The 20,463-nt window shown below is 39.6% G+C and overlaps 1 protein-coding gene and 1 long non-coding RNA gene across 5 annotated transcripts in view; one reads left to right on the forward strand and one right to left on the reverse strand.

Moving 5' to 3' along the window:
• The window catches only part of Kank (KN motif and ankyrin repeat domain-containing protein 2 kank), a 92,274-nt gene extending 89,998 nt beyond the window's left edge, over positions 1 to 2,276 (reverse strand). The window contains exon 1 of the mRNA XM_076368522.1: positions 1,773 to 2,276. The gene's annotated coding sequence lies outside the window, so the exon portion shown is untranslated. The remainder of the gene's footprint in view (positions 1 to 1,772) is intronic.
• LOC143174628 (uncharacterized) overlaps positions 1 to 20,463 on the forward strand; it is a 140,638-nt gene that overhangs the window by 90,667 nt on the left and 29,508 nt on the right. For 3 of the 4 annotated variants that reach the window (XR_012998822.1, XR_012998825.1, XR_012998823.1), the window contains exon 4: positions 3,528 to 3,636. This is a non-coding gene — a long non-coding RNA (uncharacterized LOC143174628). Of the gene's footprint in view, positions 1 to 3,527; positions 3,637 to 4,589; positions 5,361 to 20,463 lie in introns of those variants that run through there. The other variant, XR_012998824.1, reaches the window with a different exon arrangement.

The raw sequence follows: 20,463 nt of genomic DNA on the forward strand, positions 1-20,463 counted from the left end.
TCGAATGAAATTTTATATTTTCTCCATACTGTGGTAATTAGCGAAGTTGCATAGCTAAGTGTCTTTATATGAAAACGAGATTTCTCGTTACCGGTGCGCAGCGTGTTAAAAATAGTGTGGGAATGGATGTAGTTGAGTGTGAGAATAGATACATATGAGTGATGAATGTGTGTGCAATAGATGAATGACGAGACTGTGTTTGAGCGCGGTTTGAATGAATGTTCGAAGCATTGGAATATTCTAGATTAAATTGATTTCAATTAAATCGAGTTAAAGGAACCAAAGATAGTTCACAAAACCGTCCGCCATTTTAAAATAAGTTGCAGATTCCGAATACAAACTACACAATTATCATTAAACCACGAAAACAATGGTTTCATTCAAGCAATCCCATCAAAAACCATCCCTCAGCAGTTCGCGGAAATCAGTATTCCCTAAACCACGTGCATCTAAACATCAATAACGATTCCATCATCCGACAGATTACGCAACTCGCGCTAATCCTCAATAAATCGCTGCCAGTTTTTTCTGCCGAGTGCAATGTCACGATCCATCTCGCAGATTCCAAACATTTCCATCGTTCAACCGGTTCCCGCGAGTTCGTAGACGCCGAAAGACTACGTGCACACCCACGCAAGTCCCCTAAAAATCTAATCCTGACTAACTACAGCTGCGAATGACTTTAATAAACAAGAACCTTCGACTTTCGATCCACACATCAAACTGCCACAAGCATGTATCAGTTAACACTAGATTTACGGACATTTACTGTACACTTCATCGCATCGTTCTCAGAAAAATGATATTCGTTCACTTGGATCTTAGAAATTAGAGGTTTGAAGGTCGACGATTAGAATACGCATGCAACTGTGTCAATCGAAATTGACCCTAACGTTTAGTAAACAACGTTTATAGAGCCAACTTGAATCGTTCCGTAAATCTAGTGTTAACGCGTTGATTGCCACGAGAATTTCTAGCGTTTTATGTAATGGTTATTTTAATAACACAGGAAAATGCTATTGAAAATAATTATTAATTTGATATCACAGTAGTCATACTATTATCTAGCTACCTATTAAATATTTTTATTTAACGATCTTATTGCAATTGTTCTTCAGCAATTTGGAAGCTTCGGTCATCGGATCATCGGTTCAATGAGTCAACTTACTTCCATAAATTTAATGTTAACGAGTTTATGTTCAATTTATAGAAATTGTATTGTAAACTGTGCACGTCCATCATTTCCGTAAGCTCAGACTGTTATTTGAAATACGTAATAACACGTAATTACCTAGTAATCAACTTACTTCCGTAAATCTAATGTTAACCCTCTATGGACCGAATTTTTGTTCATGAAATCTATGCAGTACAAAATTAATAAATATCCACATATGAATACAAATTAACAATGTACCTTTCAATAATTTCATCGAACAAATATATTTCATAACTTTCAAGTTATAACGACGTTAAACTTCCACGGCTGAGCGTATAAAAGTTTAAGTTAACTGGTCTCTTAATTTTATTCACCACTTTGTTTCCAGAATGAAATAAATCAACAAGATGCCAATATAATATGTGACTTCAATGTTACATGGGCTCACAGAGGGTTAACGCGACGTCAGCTCCAAACGCAGAATAAACAATAAAATCGTCCACTTAGTCGAACCCACCACTGTTCCACCAGAACCAATGCAAACAGAACCTCGAATCCATCGGCAAAAGATCGGAAGATATTTACGTTAGAACCCGGTAATACTCGACTCACCGACCTGTCAGAGTCCTAGCCGCGGTTGGTCCCTCGCCCCAGGTGTCTCTTTCCAGGACCATCATCGTCTCCGGACCCAGTAGGATCATCAGCATGCGCGGACCCCGTAGCGTGACAAAACGATCGATCGATGGATCCAATCGTTCCGTTGTCGCAGCCGGACGAGAGCGAGGCACACGCGAGTGCGCGCGCGCTGGCGTGCGTGCGTGCGAGCGAGCGAGCGAGCGAGTAAGCCGACAGCTCTCGCGAGATCACCGGCCGGAACAGCGCGCAACACCGGCGGATCGGGAGAAATCCACGCGCCTGGTCCCCGCACAGACTCGAAGAGGTGACTGGGGAGATTCTGAGGACCGACGGTTCTGGTTCACGACTGGTTCTTCTCCTTCCCCGTCGGCCTCCTGGCCCCTACCATTCTGCCCCGCGGTATACGCCGTGGAAAAAGAGACGGATGTAGTTTACGAGCGGCCGGGGCACCGAGAGTCGCGGACGGACTCTCGCAGAGGACTAGAAAAAGAGAGAGACCAGATGAGATGAGATGAAACTCGCAGAGAGAGAACGAAAGAGAAAGAGAGAGATGGAGGATGGTAGAACGCGAAGAGACGCGACGAGCTGGGAGGAGAGATGCTGGCCAGATACAGCGACGCCGCGAGCGAACGACAGGTTGCTACACGAGACGGGGGAACCGAGCGAAGAGAGGGTGAACCGGCGAGGCGGATTGTGCACGGGCCCCACCGGGTGGAAAGAAGCCGATCGGGTAGGGGTCAGGGCCGACGTTCGCGGGTTTTCGGGGCCGACAGATGGTCCGCGGGATTTGCGATGGGGGAACACCGGTTTCGTGATTCGCTTCTTGTCCGGAGAGTTTGAATGACGCTTTCACGCGGTTCAGCGTTCGCTTTGATGGGCTTGCGATGCAGTCGATGGGGACTTTGTGCGCCGTCGTGGAGAATGGAAGTGGAAACTGTTATTGGGGGCTTGAATGTAACGTGGATGAGGTTTGGATAGTATGTTCGTTTGATTTTGGTTAGAAGTGGGATTGGTGGGAATGAATGGAAATGGAAACAGTTATTGGAGGCTTGAATGTAACGTGGATGAGGTTTCGATAGTATGTTCGTTTGATTTTGGTTAGAAGTGGGATTGGTGGGAATGTTATGGGAATGATTAGGGTGATCATGTTGGGAATGGATGATGAGTGTTAACAAGTTGACTGAATAATTAATTATCTGCTACCACAATTCTTACGTTACAATATTATCTACTTATTTACGTTATTCAATATTTGTATTCGATGTCAATTATCCTATGAATTATAATTGTTATCAAGGAACTTCGAAGCTTCGATCACCGGTGACCACTGGTCTTGCAGAAACAGGGAACAGTTAACCCTTTGCACTCGGAAGTTCACTAGAAATATTTGAACATTTTCTGATAAAGACATTTTGTGAAACTGATTCGAAGAAAAATCACACGCATTGAAGAACAAATTTGCAATATTTCTGAAATTCATACATTATAGAGAGTATAATATTAAATATCAAATATTATAGTTTCGCTGCATGAAATCAAGTGAATCGCCTCTCGAGTGCAAAGGATTAATAAATAATCAGTGCGAATCCTTGCAATGATAAAGATATGTATATTAGTAATTATAATTGAAACTGTTTCTGTTTCCTTTGGGTTAATAAATGATTTGTGCCAATCCTTCCAATGATAAAGATATGTATATTAGTAATTATAATTGAAACAGTCTCTTTGCTTTCAGGTACAAGCGTTCTAAGCGGAAGATGATAAAACTAGATAGCGGAGGACGAAAATGATGTTAACGTTCGAGGAGAACGGAGGAAGGTGAAATTGCGTTACAGAATTATTAGGTAAGCAAGACAGTTTGGACTCGCTATCGTAGCGAGCGATCAAAAGAGAAATTTCTCTGATTAAACCTGGATTCCCTTCGACGATGTAAATGAATTTCAACGTGCCGGCTGACTCGTACTTCGCTAAGTAAATATTAACTATGCCGCGATAACACACACACACCTTGGAGGTGTGCTATTTAACGGGGGAACTACTTTTTAAGAAGAGGAAGTCCGAAGGTTGCGCAATCGGTACACACGATTAGCACGACCAGCGCGTTTTCATCTCGCCTTATGTAACCACTTATAAACGAGATATGAGATCATACCCGGCTAATTACCGGCGTGCTTTCGCGCCGGTTGTTTTACGATGATTGCTCCACACGCCTCGTTCGATTCCTAGGTAAACACGAATTTCTGTTACGGCTTGATGCCGCTCTTCCCGTCATTCACTTATCTTTTATCGAGTTTTCCTAGGCGGAAAGGAGAGTACTTGGTTGGTTTGATAACTTTATCATTTCTACGATTCGTTAACACTAAAACTACCGAGCAGTCAAGTTGAGTTTTCGAAATTTTTCTATAGAAACAACAAAAGTGCATCTATAGACTTAGATCATTGAAAACTTTTTGCGTATTAGTAAAACAATTTCTTTAGCAATTTCTTAAAGGGATCTATTATTTTTCCAATAATTGGAAAAGAAGGATTTAGGAATGGGTTATTTTGACCCAGGTAGTTCTAGTGTTAACACTAGATTTGTAAGAGTCAATTTCACTCCTATTGAATTCTATAAACATTATTTAAACGTTTGAGTACGTAATAGAGCAAATCTAGGCTACCACAAGCCAGCTGTCAAGTCAAAAATAAGATTCCGGAATTTTCTAAATACACCCGTCCCGACAGAATAATATATTTACCTATTTCCATGACAAATTCGACCGACCTGATTATTCCTTTGAACGGTCCGCCGCGACAGGAAGAACGTGACATCGGGAGAACGAATGACGTTACGGTCCTACCTCGAAGAAATCGGGTCATTCAAGTCGGCAAATCTCCCCGGGCCTGAATGAGTCCCTCCGGGATACAGGATCTCAGCACCCCTTTGAAAACTGGGATCAAGAGATCCTCGGAGAATAAAGGTGCGCGGGAACCTGAATGTATCGGGTCTAGTCGGGATCGTTTGTCAGGATCCGAAGGAGTCCTGAAAGTTTCGGAACTTGAAATATGTAAGAAATATTTCGCAATTACCTTAGACAGTATAATTGACCCCTTGACTTGTGATTTATTTTTGAACTATGATCGATACGACTAGTTTATCGTCAATAATTTATTAGGAAAAAAAATGTTGATATTTGTTGTCTACGTTTACTCAAAATGGTAAAGATTGATAATAGAAAAGTAATATTTAATTTATATTAAAACAAGAATAAATGACATTCAGATTTGTTAAATTCAGTTTAAAACTTTTGTGACGAGCCTGACTCGATATTGTTACACAAAATTATGTTTTAGAAAATTTATTTCACGTAGCTTAACAAAAGAAATAATAATAATGATGTTTTAGAAAACTAAAGTATATTTTATTCGGTGTTACTAAATTCAGATCGCGTAAATTTTTAAGTTTGACTAAACTGCAGTTGGAGTACATCAAAGTTATTGTAATTTTAATATAACAAATTTGATATATATAACTAATAAATATAATTTTTTACTATATTATTCAATACTCTGTACAACTCAAATCCCATATTATTCCAAACTTGCTTTTCAACGTTCTTCAATGCGTAGAATATCGTTCAACGAAGCTAGTTCCCAAAGAGACTTCAGAATCCCAAAGTTGTGGAATCCCTATACTTTCCAAATATCTTTAAAAATATGTATATCTAATAACTATAATTTTTTACCATATTATTCAAAACTCGTGTTATTCCAAAGTTGCTTGTTCAGCATTCTTCAATATATAGAATATCGTTCAACGAAAGAGATTTCAGGATCCCTACACTTTCCAAATATCTTTGCAAATATATAACTAATAACTATAACTTTTTACCATATTATTCAATACTCCTTACAACTCAAATCCCGTGTTATTCCAAAGCTGCTTGTTCAACATTCCCCAATACATAGAATATCGTTCAACGAAGCGACTCCCTAAAGAAACTTCAAGATCCCAAAGTTCTGGAATCCCTTCACTTTCCAAATATCTCTAAGACTCGAGCTCAATGAATAATGGGTCCACGTTATTTTCGGGTTTTCGCGCGCCGATGAAAGAGGCTTGATGCTTTCGGTCCAGGTAGGAGGATCCCAACAATGAACGCAGACTCCTGCTCCGGAATGGAGGAACGTGTACTCGGAAGCTCCCGGAGAGGTGCACTTGAACGAAAAGCTGATCTTTTTCCAGTTCCTCCCTTTTATTACATGAAGAGGAAGAAGGGCCGGTCGCGTTATATTATGCGCGAGTAATTTAATCCTTGGACCGGCCGAGCGAGGTCAAAATGACCCACGGTGATGTTTCAAAGCCGTCGTATCTGGTTATAGCAGCCGTCTACCTGAAACCTTGCGCACTCTATCTTTAGGACGGTGTTGTAGATTCGCCGGACTGCAAAAAGGATGTGTTGACCAGACCGGCGAGTTTGTTGCGGTTCGGAGTCGGCCGTCGGGGCATTTCGCTCTTAGACTACTAAGTTCTCGTTTTTCCGAGTACGATACGAGTCGGTCTTTAGGTATCAACTCTTGAGATGTCGGGGATTGATAGGTAATCTAAAATTACGTTTTAGAGAACTCATTACTTAAGTTTCCTTTCGATTCCGGGCAACTTGTGTTTTTTGGCTCGAGGAATCGGAAATCGATAGGCTGATACAGCCCTCGGAGTAATTATTTAGGTTTCCTTTCGATTCGAGAGATTTTTCAGTGAGTTAACCGGTGAACTGTGTTTGACGAGTATACACGTCATCTTAAAATCTTAATGGTGCTTTTTCAACGATGGATTATTTTTTGAGACAAACATGTCTTCGTTTCGCTTTAGTTTTTCGTTAGGATGTATTTTAAGTGCATTTCGCCTGCATTTAAGTATACACTTCATTATTTGATTTTATCGCGCACAATGAGAGATTTTTCAAACTAAATTCCACGTTTAACTGGTTGAAGGATTTTCTACTGTTTTGAAATATTTAACTCCTTGTCTTGTAATAACGTGAGACGTAGTAAAGATTTGAAATAGAGTTTAACAAAGAATATTACTAATTACCTTGATTTGTAATTAGATATTCTTCTGTTATCAATGATTATATTACAAGGCAAACGTAGATATAAAATATACATAGAATTTTTCCTTTTTCAATAATTATTAGTGAACTTGTGTCAATCACAATTGGAAACTAAATCATAATTTGATATAACTGTCGGAAAAGGAAGTGTCTTCATTCTGATTTCCATAATATAATTCTCAAAAATGAGGGTTTATATAATAATATAAATCACTACAAATTAATATAATGATAATAGTCACAATAAACCGATCAGAAATCCTCAGTAGATATTTCAAAGATCCTTCCAGCATCCCGAAATACTCGGTACCAGTCTACAGCCACGAAACGCAAGTGGAAACCAAAAATTCCAGGCGTTTGAGATGTTAAGTCGACGATAACCATTCCGCGTGGCCGTTCAACGGAATGAATAGTAACAAATTTCAAGTTCGTCGCGCGTTCCGAGCAGACTCGCCTTGAGCCGGGTGGCCGAGGGCCGATTCAATGGCACCGGCAGAGCGTCCGTAAGATTCGCGTCACGTTGCGTTCGCCTTTGGAATCAGATGAATCCGATAATCGGGCCGGCATCCTTCGCAACGATTCGCATGCCTGGTCCTGGCGCCAAAGTCAACAACAGTCGATAAAGCGATGGCAATGACCCGAGTTGCGCCTCGATTGCGTCCAGCTGTTGCGCTCCCGGCAGTCGGCAAATAGATCCCCGGCGAGCGGCGGTCCCACCTCCGGGGCTTAATTCTCGATCCGTTACATCGGATGAGTCAAGCACATCCACTTAGACCCGCAGATACACACCGGTCACTCTATTTTAATAATTGCACCGAGCCGCGCACCTCTAATTTTACCCCGTCGCCCGCGCGCGCGCGCCAGCGCGAGCTCTCCGCCCCGGCCTGCCATCGGCTAATGCCCGCTTTGTTACGGTTACATACTAGGAACGCGGAGCGGGTTCGCCGGATGGCGATGGGATGGACGTGTTTTATGGTTGAAGGAGATTTTGAAGTTTGGTGATAGATGGAGGAGAAGTGGTTTGTTAGGGTACAGTCTGTGTTGAATTTTGTTGGAGATTGGAGGAGTGGTTTGTTGAGATAGGGTTGAGACAGAGATGTTGAATAAGTTGAATAATTTGAATGGATTAACGTAGATTTTTAGGAATTTTGGTTGGAGACGAAGTGGTTTATTAGGGTAGAGTCTGTGTTAGATGGATTGATGAGAAATGATGGGTGTATGGTTTGATGAACTTTGTTGAAAATTGTAAGAGTGGTTGTTGAGATAGTGTCTATGTTGAATAAATTGAACAAGTTGAATAAATTAAGGTAGATTTTGAGGAAGTTTGGTGATAGATGGAGAAGAAGTGGTTTATTAGGGTAGAGTCTGTGTTGGATGGATTGATGAGAAATGATGGGAGTATGGTTTGATTAATTTTGTGGCAGATTGGAGGAGTGGTTTGTTGAGATAGGGTTGAGACAGATATGTTGAATAAGTTGAATAATTTGAACCGATTAAGGTAGATTTTGAGGAATTTTGGTGATGGTTGGAGAAGTGGTTTGTTAGGGTAGAGTCTTTGTTGATGAATTTTGTTGGAGATTGGAGGAGTGGTTGTTAAAACAGAGTCTATCTTGAATAAATTGAACAAGTTGAATAAATTAAGGTAAATTTTAAGAAATTCCGTTTCAACTTCAGAAAGAATGATTTCCCAAGGTAACATCTATACCGAACGAACCGATAAAAGGTTGATTGATCGAACGAAAGTGTAAATTAATGAAGTGTTTAGAGAAGAGTGAGATCGCAACATCTAAAAATATGATGTGCAAGAAAGTATGACTGCGCGCAGTAAAGGATAACACTCGGAGGAAGATACGATTGCTTGAACGAAGAATAATGTTTGAAGGAAGTTGTAAATAATGTTTAATAGAGAATAATGTTTCATAGCAGAATTAACTTCTCGGTAAGTGGAGGATAATCTTTGCAGGATGACATGGTTTCGAGAATAGCAGACAGTGTTGGGAAGGTGACATGTCTACTTAAATGGAAGATGATGTTAGGGGCATATAAAATCTCGAACAGATAGACCGTAAAATATAGTTACGTACGAAACAGATGAACAGTGTGACAGTGTAATTTATGAATGACGATTACTATTACATAAAGTTTACTAAAACATACATCTATGAAATAAGTATTACATAAAAATCATTGGCGACTAGTAGCTAAAATTTTTAACCTTTGTAAAAAAAATAACAATAATAAAAGAAGAAGGAAAGAAATATATCCTCAAACAAACTTGAACAAAACCAAACCGAAGAATTAACCCTTTGAACTCTGTAGGCTCCAATATTGCACCAGGAATAATATTAGACATTTTAATGAATCTCAAAGAAACTACCCTATAATTACTCGATTTTTCACACATGCAAATTTTGTACTAACAAGGAAAATAAAATATCTAAGAAATGTTATATTTCTAATCTTCGCTAGGAATAAAACCCTTTGCACTCGAAAGGTGAATCACAGTCGCCATTTTGTTTGATACAGTGAAATTAGAAACTCTGTTGTACAATAGTAAAGTTCATTTAACGTAATTACCCATGAAACGTTAAAATAGAATAGTTCTATCCCTCGATTTCTATATTATTTCTATTAATGTCACTAATAAAACCTATCATTGATATCTGATTAGAAAACGAAGAACACATCCAGCGAAAGAATTTACGAATACAAAGGGTTAATATTTATTCTATTCAGCTTTCGAGCAGTATGTAACGTCGGGATTCCATTATACATACTTATGAGTACAACTCCCACCTTCCGGGATACTTCTTTAGGTTCGAAACACGCGTAGTCGGGTTCCGTCGTTGCTCGTGGTACCAGCTCGTTCCATCATTGTTCAGCGGAACCGTGAGAGCAGCTAGAATAGAAACGAGACGAATGAATCGCGCAGCTCGATTTCATTTGTCTTCTGTCGTTACCCGTTCGACCGACCGAGTCACGGCGAATTAAACGGTCCGCTTCGTTCTACCTCAGCCCCGCAGTCGCAGGCTTCGGACACAAACAAATGGAACCCAATCTCCCCGGGTACCATTCCTCCAGTTGTTGGAACAAGACAAACGCGCGGGTCCGCGAAGTTTCTGGAACACCGTAAGAATACGCCTCTAAGAAACGGAGATTCATAAACCGATCTTCTAGCTGCTATGTCTCTATTATTAGGTGAAAGGCTGCTTACAGGTCGAAAGTTCGCAATTCACCCCTTGCACCGATTTATCTCTTAACACTGGATTTACGGTACCCGTCAATTTGACGGATATTGAATTTTTTAAACATTATTTAGTAACAGTTTAACCACTCGCGCTGGAAACGAATTTAGAGGTTTGACAAAGTCTCGATGAATTTTGTTTTTACCTATTTTACGCGGATGTGGGCGTTAATTTCGTTTGTTAATCGTTTTGTATAGAGTGATACATTTCGGAAGAATCTAATATGCGTGATGCAACGAGATTATCAATGTAAAAGACATCGTTGACCATTTTGAAACAGAAATGGCTGGACGACTCAAGAGGTTGAGTCGATTTTGATTCGTGCAATTATGCGAATACGGATTGCGATACTCTGGTTTTGAAGTTAATTTTCGCGATTTATGTAGACGAACACGTGGTTTTCTAGGAACAATAGAATAAAGTGTGGAATAAACGTCCGTAAATCTAGTGTTGACACTTAAGCGACCGCTTAAAATGGTAATTACAACCTCCTCCATTATCTTCAATCGAATCAGCTCAATTAATTCGGTTAGGAACTCTGTTTGTGGAAAACAAGATGAATTTGATGAATTGCAAGTAATCCCACTTCAAGAGTTACTAAATAACAAATGAAAAGATAAACATAAAAGGCAATACATTGCTAAGTGAAATATATTTAAAAAATATATAACACTTAGATTCTCGAAATTCAGTTTAAAATTTTCGTCACGATATTGTAGGTTCAAGGGGTTAAAGAAAACTATCGGGAACCTAAAGGAATCTATTAACCCTTTGCACTCGAGAGATGACTCTCTGTCATTTGATTCGATATAATAAATTTACAAAGTGTTATATATAATATCAAGTTACATATAATGCATCAAAATGCGAAACATTTATATAAAATATCTTTGCTTCTTAATTTGTTTTCTCATTAGTTCCTTTCAAATGTCTACATCTTAAAAAGTGTCGAATGTTTTTAATAAAAAGCTTCCGAGTGCAGAGTTAACAATAAGAATAAAATTAGGAAAAATATACAGCTAGCAAACTAGTAGAAATAACTAGCAAAAATATTATCGATTTATCAAAAGAGTGTAAACATTCAAAATACGAGCACAACAGGAATAAGCTCGCGAGGAATCAATGATTTATTTGAAAAGTTCGAACTACCTTGTCCTCGATGGTCCAGAAACTGTTTTCGTCTGCCTCATCGATCACATTTGTCAAGCAATAATTAAGAACGAATTCTTTCTCCTCCTCTTGACTTGCGTTCAAAGAATTTCAGCGTTCGTAGCTCGGTCCAGAGGAGCGAGATACGGATCGTTCTCGATCTCAGGGATCGACGCGGATCGATCCACGCGCGTTCTCCGTGCTCCTCCCTAGCAGATAGTCGTCGGAGAAAAAAAAAATCTGGAATTCCCAGTGGGTGGACCAGTTCTCCGTCCCCGAAGATAGCATCTCGTGGTGTCCTTTCACGTTACGCGCGAAACTTGCTCGTTCGACGCGCGGAGTCGCGATTCGCGATCGCAGCTGCGGGCCATCGAGCCGCCAGACGTTCGACGTTCGCTCCAAATGGAAGCACGTCAACGGCGATGACGTTTGACCAGCGTGAAACACATCGTTTGCTTATTAATCGATCGACACGTCGAGTCGTGCGAAGCGTTCGTGACGTTCCAACTGCTTTTAACCTTTACTACCTGAAAATTTATCTTTATCTTCTGCTGTTCAGAGGAAGAAAACATTGAATTATCCTATGAATGATCGAGTAAATTAGTAAAATTTTCACAGGAAGAAAACATTAAATTATCCCATGAATGATCCAATAAATTAGTCAAATTTTCAGAAGCATAACACATTGAATTATCCCATGAATGATCCAGTAAATTAGTCAAATTTTCAGAGGCATAGAACATTGAATTATCCCATGAATGATCGAGTAAATTAGTCAAATTTTCAGAGAAATAAAACATTGAATTATCCCATGAATGATCCAGTAAATTAGTCAAATTTTCAGAAGCATAACACACTGAATTGTCCCATGAATGATCGAGTAAATCAGTCAAATTTTCAGAAGCATAACACATTGAATTGTCCCATGAATGATCGAGTAAATCAGTCAAATTTTCAGAGTCATAGAACATTGAATTATCCCACGAATGATCGAGTAAATCAGTAAAATTCAAAGAAACGTATGTAAATAAAACAGAATATCATCTCTACCTTATTTCCACTATATAATAATTTTATATAACTAGAAAAGAAAATTTCTTTACGATTTCTATAACATAATTATCAAAAATGAGATTTTATACAATGGTTTATAGTATCATAAAATACAGATGAACGGCTCGACGGAGAACTAAAACATTAGACCACTTATTTTTAGAAACAGACTACAGGAGTACTGTCTCTCGCTGTAAATCAAACTCAAGCTAAACATAAGCAAACCATATCTCGCCCCCACGTGATGAATTATAGATCGCGGTAATTGATAATTAATTACTCGGCCGACGTAGAGAGAAACACAGCGTTCCATGATTTAGATTTCTTTTTATTTCCGAAGCGTTTATGCACATATAACGATCAACGGTGTAACAATCCTGTTGCTCTGGCGCAACGCACACTCTCTCTCTCTCTCTCTCTTTCTCTCACACAAACATCACGTATTTCTCTGTCTTTCTCAAACATATATCGTACACCTCCACCCCGCCCCCATCTCATTTCTCATTAACAGGCAACATCCATTTCCGCAATTCCTTTCGTTACATTTTTTTTCCTGTTGCGATGCAAGGCAACCGATAACCAGCTAGCCATCTTCCTTACGTAATACACCGGTCGCTCGTTACACGTAATTTTGTAATCGAGCAACGTGTCTCGCAATGAAATCGTCGCTGACACTTGGCTGTCGGGTCGAGAACGCTCCTGTATGTTTCACGTTGCACAAGTTCGTAGCACACTTTTTTCATATTTTTCTTAACAGTACTCTTTCACGGCGTCATTCGAATCGCATTAAACGTTGACTGCCACGGTTGTCACCGATGACCGGAGCTTCTCAATGACTTGCAATTATACCTTGTAAGATACATCCAATAGTTCAACGGCGTGAATAAGTAGATGATAATGCAACTTAAGAATCGTTACCAAATAATTGATAATCATTTCTTTTTACCGCGCGAACGCTGAAGCTTTCCGTGGCAGTCAACGCGTTGAATGTTACATATTATTCACAGTCCTTTTCCTCTACAAAATCGGGTTAATGTTTCTAAGTTTAAGTGAAAATCTGGGTCAAACGTCAGGTTGCAGATGAAATATATTTCATACTCGCTGCTTCAATTTCAATCAAAGTCGAAACGCTGTCAAAACCATTCGAGCTGCCTGCGGAGAGGATTCTGTCTGTCTTTTGACAGTTCGAAAATAATTGATATCCCTCGAAGAGAGCAACGTCGATGTTTCAATGTTTGAAATGAGAGATCCGATGATATGATCTTGCAAAGGCAGCGATGAACTGTCGAATGACATATATCACATGTAACTCCGTTTGTTAGTAAGGTTCCTTATGAAAAAAGCGCTACGGACTCACGACGGCAACTGAACATAATACTGTTTGGCTCGCTGTCGATGAAACGCGAGTGTTTACAAAATTCCGTCAGTAATCTTCGCAAACACACACTCGTCACGTAACGTTTACGCCGCGAACGGCGAACGCGCTCGCGAATGTTGCTACGGAACGTCACCGTCGACGCTGGTCCGCCTAGCGACGGCGTTTTCCTCGCGACACACGAATAAAAATCCCCATTTCACAATTTCGAACGTGGAGCTCCCTCGAGACTCGAATACGAAACGTTCAAGAGAATACCGAAGACTTGGAAAGAGATAAAGATTAGAGCGGAAAATGTTTAATCTACGGACCTCCGGTCGTCGCGAGAACTCCGTGCAGACTGGTTAACGATAAAACCTTGAAAACAACTGGAAGCATCTAACAGAAGTACACAAGGAACCAATTGACGCAAGAAGATCTATAAAAACTCGATTACCAGAAGCAGTTTTCAGCAGCCACAGCAGTGGACGTAGAAATCTAGAAATCACTACTGAAGATCAATTTCCTGACTAAACTACTGATTCTGGTGTATCGATCTATAGGACTTTTATATTCCTACCATTAATATCTACAATTAAAAATCAGAACGAACTCGATCCAATGATTTCGAAATTTCACTCCGCCATCTTGTAAAAATGATCCAAAGAACCAGTATTTCTATCATCCTTTAGATGCTTACAAATGCTACTAGTTTCTTAATACAATCGAATCAAAATTTCATTACAAAAGGTAAATAATTTCTGACGACTACACGTTTATTAAAAAACAAGAATAAACTTTTGTTAACCAGTCTATAAGCAGTACGTAATCCCAGAGACCTCCTACGAGTATCCTATTCGACGCGAGCTCGAGTATCTCGGAATGAACGATGAAAGATGACGAGTGAGTCGCTCGGGATCCATGCGATCTATAAAAATCGAAAAGTTTTTCACGGCGTGCAGCAAGCATTCGATTCGCCGGAGCGCGTTTCACGTTGGTGGAGGAGATCCGATGACAAAAGTTTATGCACCGGTTGGAAGCTGCTAAGAGAAACATGGACAAACGAGCTTTACACACCGTACGGAACGGTGTACGTCTGAATTTAGTTATTGCGGAGAGGTGTCCCGTTTATCCTCGTGTTTTTCTCCCCCTTCTTTTAGATATAAACATGCTAAATACCTGAGAGAAACTCGATCGCGAGCGTGTTGTCAGCACGCGCCGACCGGTTGCGTTAAAGATTAACTCCTTCCCTTTTTCTTTTACGTACATAGATATACAACGCCAACGTCCCCGTTGACCATTACGGCGTGATCGTGCTCCGACGCGATGGGAACACCGCGGCCGGGGCAGATGCTTTCGATTAATCGCGCCGATTTAGCGCACGTCGCCGAACAGACGAACTATTAATCCGTTACCATCGGTGAAACTGTACATCTTAACACGTCGAATGCCATGGGGCCACGGGTGACCCCCAACTAAATCGAATTACTATAGTTTACTCGATGAAAGGATGATTAGTTGAAAATATTTATATATTATGGACAATGCTACTTAGATGAATGTGCGGTGATAATAATGCAATTCAATAAAATGATTAAATATTATGCTTTTTCTATTTTGGGTAGTTTGCTCTATGAAACCGTGCGGCATTCAACGTGTTGATCGAACCTAAGGTATCCGTGCTCGTTGGACTGCGGGTTTTATAATACGGATATTAACCTGTTAACTGTGGAATTCACTTTCGAAAATCTCTTATTGTACGCGCAATAAAATAAAAACGTGAAGCGTGTACTCGTCAGACAGGATGAATGCACCTTGGGTATATTTTAATGAGAAACTAAAGCAAAATTAAGGTGAATTACATGTTTGTCTGGAAAAATAAGGAATTCATCGTTGAAAGAATTAGCATTTCAAGCTTTAAGGTGACGTGTATACTCGTCGAACGCAGTTAACTGGTTAAAACGTGAAATAGCAAATAGATTGACGTTGGATTTGATTAAAAACTGTTGACGATTCACGTATTCTGTAATGTGAGATGATAATGTAAGATTTCTGTGGATAGTTTCAGTATCGATTATGTTTCTCACTTAACAAATATCATTACAATTTGATGTAGTTTAACATTGGAACTACCGAGCTGAAATTGACTTTGAAACTTCTCTATAGAAACTTCATAGAGACTTTAATTTTTCATGATTCGATTTGCAGATTGCCAGATCAATTTCTTTAATAACTCCCAGAGAATCAATTTTTTTAATAGTCGCGGAAAGGAGAAATCTGGGATAATTCTGTTAATTGGCTCTCGAGTACTTCCCATTGGGAATATTGAATATTTATAAAGAATTATAGAAATTAAGGAAATTACCTAGAAAATACACAGTCCAACGATCGCGCAGATGAATCCACGGGCCGACCGCGAACGATCGATCGGTCGCCGTGCCGAACGATACGAGTAAAGCTATAATCTCCGTTTCGATGTGATCTATTGTATCATTTGTCGATTAACGTCATCTACTCGATAAATAAAAAAATATGTATGAAATATTGCAGAATGTACACATTGGTATGGGCATTTACAGTTTCATGTCTATACACAGGGTGGTTGGCAAAAGGAGTCCAAAGTTCCGAGAGCTCGTGTTGATCACCGATCAGCATAATTAACATTTAACCAACGCAAGTCCCAAAGTATCGTTACAGTACATTCATCCCAAATTTTTCACAGGTATTCTCGTCGTCTAACACTCTCCTCCAATCCTCTTCTCTGAACAATACCTTCCTAATCAACAATCTTCCAGAATAACCAAAGTGACAATAGATAAACCCTCGTCGCATTTTAACGAGTTTAACTCGTCATAAAAATTCTGGGACAAATATAAATATCACGAGGTGACAATAGGAGTGAGATATCGGTCGCTATAATTGTGACCCGGATTTTGCTCGGTTAAATGGTATGGCAAAGAATTAACCTTTTGCACTCGAGAATATCTCTCATTACGAACATTCATTATTTTCTGACGAAATGATAATAGTATTATCTGCAACTTACATAATGGGGCAGAATTGTTTTATTTCTGTTTCATGTTAATACCTTATTCAACATTTTATACTGAATTCTTCGTTTCATCTTCCTGCGTTCAATCAAATGACACTTGATTTCACGCAGTAAAACCATAAAATTTGATACTTAATATTATCTATACAATGTATCAATTTGAGAAATATTAAAATAGCTTTGATCCTGTGTGATTTCTCTTCGAGTGACACAAAATATCTTTACCTCGTCAGAAAATGTTCAAACACCTCTATTGGAGAACTTCCGAGTGCAAAGGGTTAAAACACATTATATTTAATGAAAATACAAGTGTAATAACTTCAACACTAGAACTACCGAGCACTCAAACCGTTTCCAGATTCTTCTAAGCACCCACTAAATTTCAATCTTACGATTCAATTCGCATATCGCTAAACCAACATCACCAGAAAACTTCCAAAACTCCGTGCCCAAGCTGATAAATCATTCCCCGCGGCGAGTAGAGCAAGCCCCTAAAATCTCGGACCCCTTTTTATCGGGCCGTACGATCGACGCACGTTTGTTCTGCGGCCAGGCGAGTGCGCGTCGCGGTCGTACGCGCGTGTACGTGTGTATATTGTATAATACAAAGAGTCAGTCGTCGGTACGAGTTGAAAGGTGAGTGTCACGGTGATTTATGCCGGCAGTCGCACGGTTGCGCGTTTATGAGCTAGGCTAATCGTAATTCTTTCTTCTCCCCCGGCGAGGGAGAGAAGCGCGCGAGCGCGACGAGGAACGTGTTACACGCGTCCGATCTCAAAAGCCGGCCGACACACTATTTTAAGTGTACTTTCTAATTTTACGTTCCGCCGTGGATTCCCTCTGTTCTCCTCTTCCTAGAAGGAAAAGCCGCTTACGGGGGATAATTGGTTTCAAAATAACCTGTCGCGCTTCGAGCGAGAGGAAAAAACAGCGAAGAAGAAGAGGAGGAGGAGGAGGAAGAAGAAGAACAACCCTCAGGTTTTACGTACGATCCTCGCGCGAACGTTTCGCCCATCGTCGCCGCTTAAAGCTGCTGATTTACGAGGCGTATACCTGGTTATGCTCGTACCTGCGAGACATCCGGGTGTACGCTCGCGGAATCGCCGAGTATCTCGATTCGAAAACTGCTCTGGAATTCCGGACTGCGTAATTACGCGGCAACGGTTTCTTCTGGTTCGCTCGGCCCTCGTTGGTAAACGTTTCGCCGTTACGCGCGGGACAATGGACTGTACTTTTTGTTGTTTAGACTGATCTGGCAGGTAGCGGGAGTTTATTGCCTTGCGGTTTCAAGTGTTCCACCGTGGAACTTTTGTGGATGTTTGGCTCGACCGTGGTGGGGTGCTTTGGTGATTTATGTGAGAAGGTTCTGGAGGTATTAGGATTGTAGTTACGTATCGTACGATTGTAATATGAATGATTATAGTAACGGTTAGGAAAGTGCGGAGGTTGCAGTGGAATGTAACGCTAGAACTGAGAGTTAAAATGGCCGATTTTAAGAGTCTTGTTTCCATTATTATGATGCTTCCGTAAGAAATTTGGAAAATTGCATTTCCGCAAGGTTTTCAAGAAATCTGCTTTCCTATTTTTTGTAACAAACTATAAATAGCTCGGTAGTTCTAGTGTCAACCTTAATGTCACTTAATTCTTCGAAGTCCGAATTGAATACTATTTTTCTACTATCAACCCTTTGCACTCGAGAGGTGACTCTCAGTCACTTGATTTGATACAGCAAAACTATGAAGCTGAATATTTAGTATTTTAAATTGAACTTTGTATTGCTATGTGAAATATTTAAGTAAAATAACTTTGTAGCTTAATTTATCTGTGAATTATCGTTAAATTAGTTTCGAACAATGTCGTCTATCTCGTCGAAGAATGTAGAATGTTTCCAGTGAGAAAGTTTCGAGTGCAAAGGGTTAATTACAATGCCTTTGAGTAAAAGTACACATAGAAACTGTAGAATTTTTCTCTTTTCCGATTGAATTGTGTTCAATAAAATATCTCTTGAAGAATTTCTCTCAACGTAGGGCCATAAAGGGTTACACATTCAAACGTACCCTAAAAGATCCAGCGAAATAAAGACTAAAGTTTAGCACCGCGAATCCCCATAAACATTTTACAGTAAACAATTATCGCCGATGAAAATTCGAAGGACGGTCGGTTTTCTTATCGAGATACTCGACCGTTTCATTTAGCCAGGCATAACGCTACCCGCATCCAGTCATTATAAAACTCTACGAAACCCCGAGCCACGCTCGCTTATCATCGAATTGTAAATCTCTATGTAAAGAAAAACTTGTCAGGCCTTCTCGATGTTCGGAATCATTATGCGTAATTGGTAAACTGACACGCGTCGTTCCGAGCTTTGTCCGGCTAAAAATGAAACGAGGAATTTATTAACCCTTTGCACCTGATTCGACGCAAACTTTAAAATTTTCAATTCAATATTACACCCCGTTTAATGTATCAACACACACATCGAAGTAAAGTAGTTCTGTCTTTTAATCTATATCAGACAATCAATTGTGTTAGTAATATCGTTAATATTTAGTCAGTAATGAATATTTTTCATGAAAAATATTGTCCAGTGCAAAGGGTTGAACTTTCGTTAGAGACTGCGTTTCGTTGTACTTGACATGCTCGGGCACGCTACAAATGCGTAAAGTTCGCAGTCTAATTATCACTTGCGACAAGGGTGACGAACTTCTCCGGCAGGACCCGCGCTCACGGTACGTGACACACTTCACCAGCAGTTAGCGGGTTCTCTCGCTAATCGGCTGACTGGCCACCCCCGCTATGTTCCAGATGACATTAGCGCGTACAATATGCATAGGGTTCGCCACGTGAAACGGAACACCTAAACTTCAGCATCACGATCGAAGCCAGAAATAAACGTTCTAGAAGTTTGTGTTGTTCTCCGAGACGAGAGTGACAAACGATTTATTCAACGTTGCTTTCAAGATTAACCCTAATCGGATACATTGGAACTTTTTACTTAAATTTTTTGATTATCTCGTATTGCATTTCTAAAAGTTTTTTTTAAATTTGAGCCCTATAAACAAAAATAGTAACATTTTAATCGTTCCTTTTATTGTTATAAGTGACTGGGAGTCACATCGTATGATTCGTTATGAACACGTGGTACGATTAGGGTTAAATTTGTTTCATTGGAACTTTCATCTTTAACCCTTTGCACTTGAGAGGCGAGTCTCGCCATTTGATTTTATACAGTAGAACTATAAAGTTTGATGTTTAATATTATAGTTTATATAACTTATCAATTTAAGAAGCATTGAAATAAAATAGATTTGTTCCTCAATGTACGAATAATTTCTCTTCGAGTTAGTTTTATCTCATCAGAAAGTGTTGAAATATTTCCAGTGAGAAACTTCCGAGTGCAAAGGGTTAAAACACGTTATACTTGATGCAAAGACAAGTTTAATAACTTTAACACTAGATTAACTTTCCAGATTCTTCTGACTCTAAGGATGTAGCTACTGAGATTTCAATTATTACGGTTCAGTTTACATATTACTAAATCAATTTCCTTAGTAATTTCGCAGAGAAGCATCTATCTTTTTAATCATCGGAAGAGAAGAATTTAGAAATGGGTCAATTAAACCCATTCGTTCTAGGGTCAAACATGGATGAAACAAAGATATATAATCTTTTTTAATAATTTGATCGAATAAACTCGAAAATATTCTTTCTATCGTCACGTACGTTTAAGA

The sequence above is a fragment of the Nomia melanderi genome, chromosome 6 (genome assembly GCF_051020985.1).
Source record: "Nomia melanderi isolate GNS246 chromosome 6, iyNomMela1, whole genome shotgun sequence".
Taxonomy (NCBI): Eukaryota; Metazoa; Arthropoda; class Insecta; order Hymenoptera; family Halictidae; genus Nomia; species Nomia melanderi.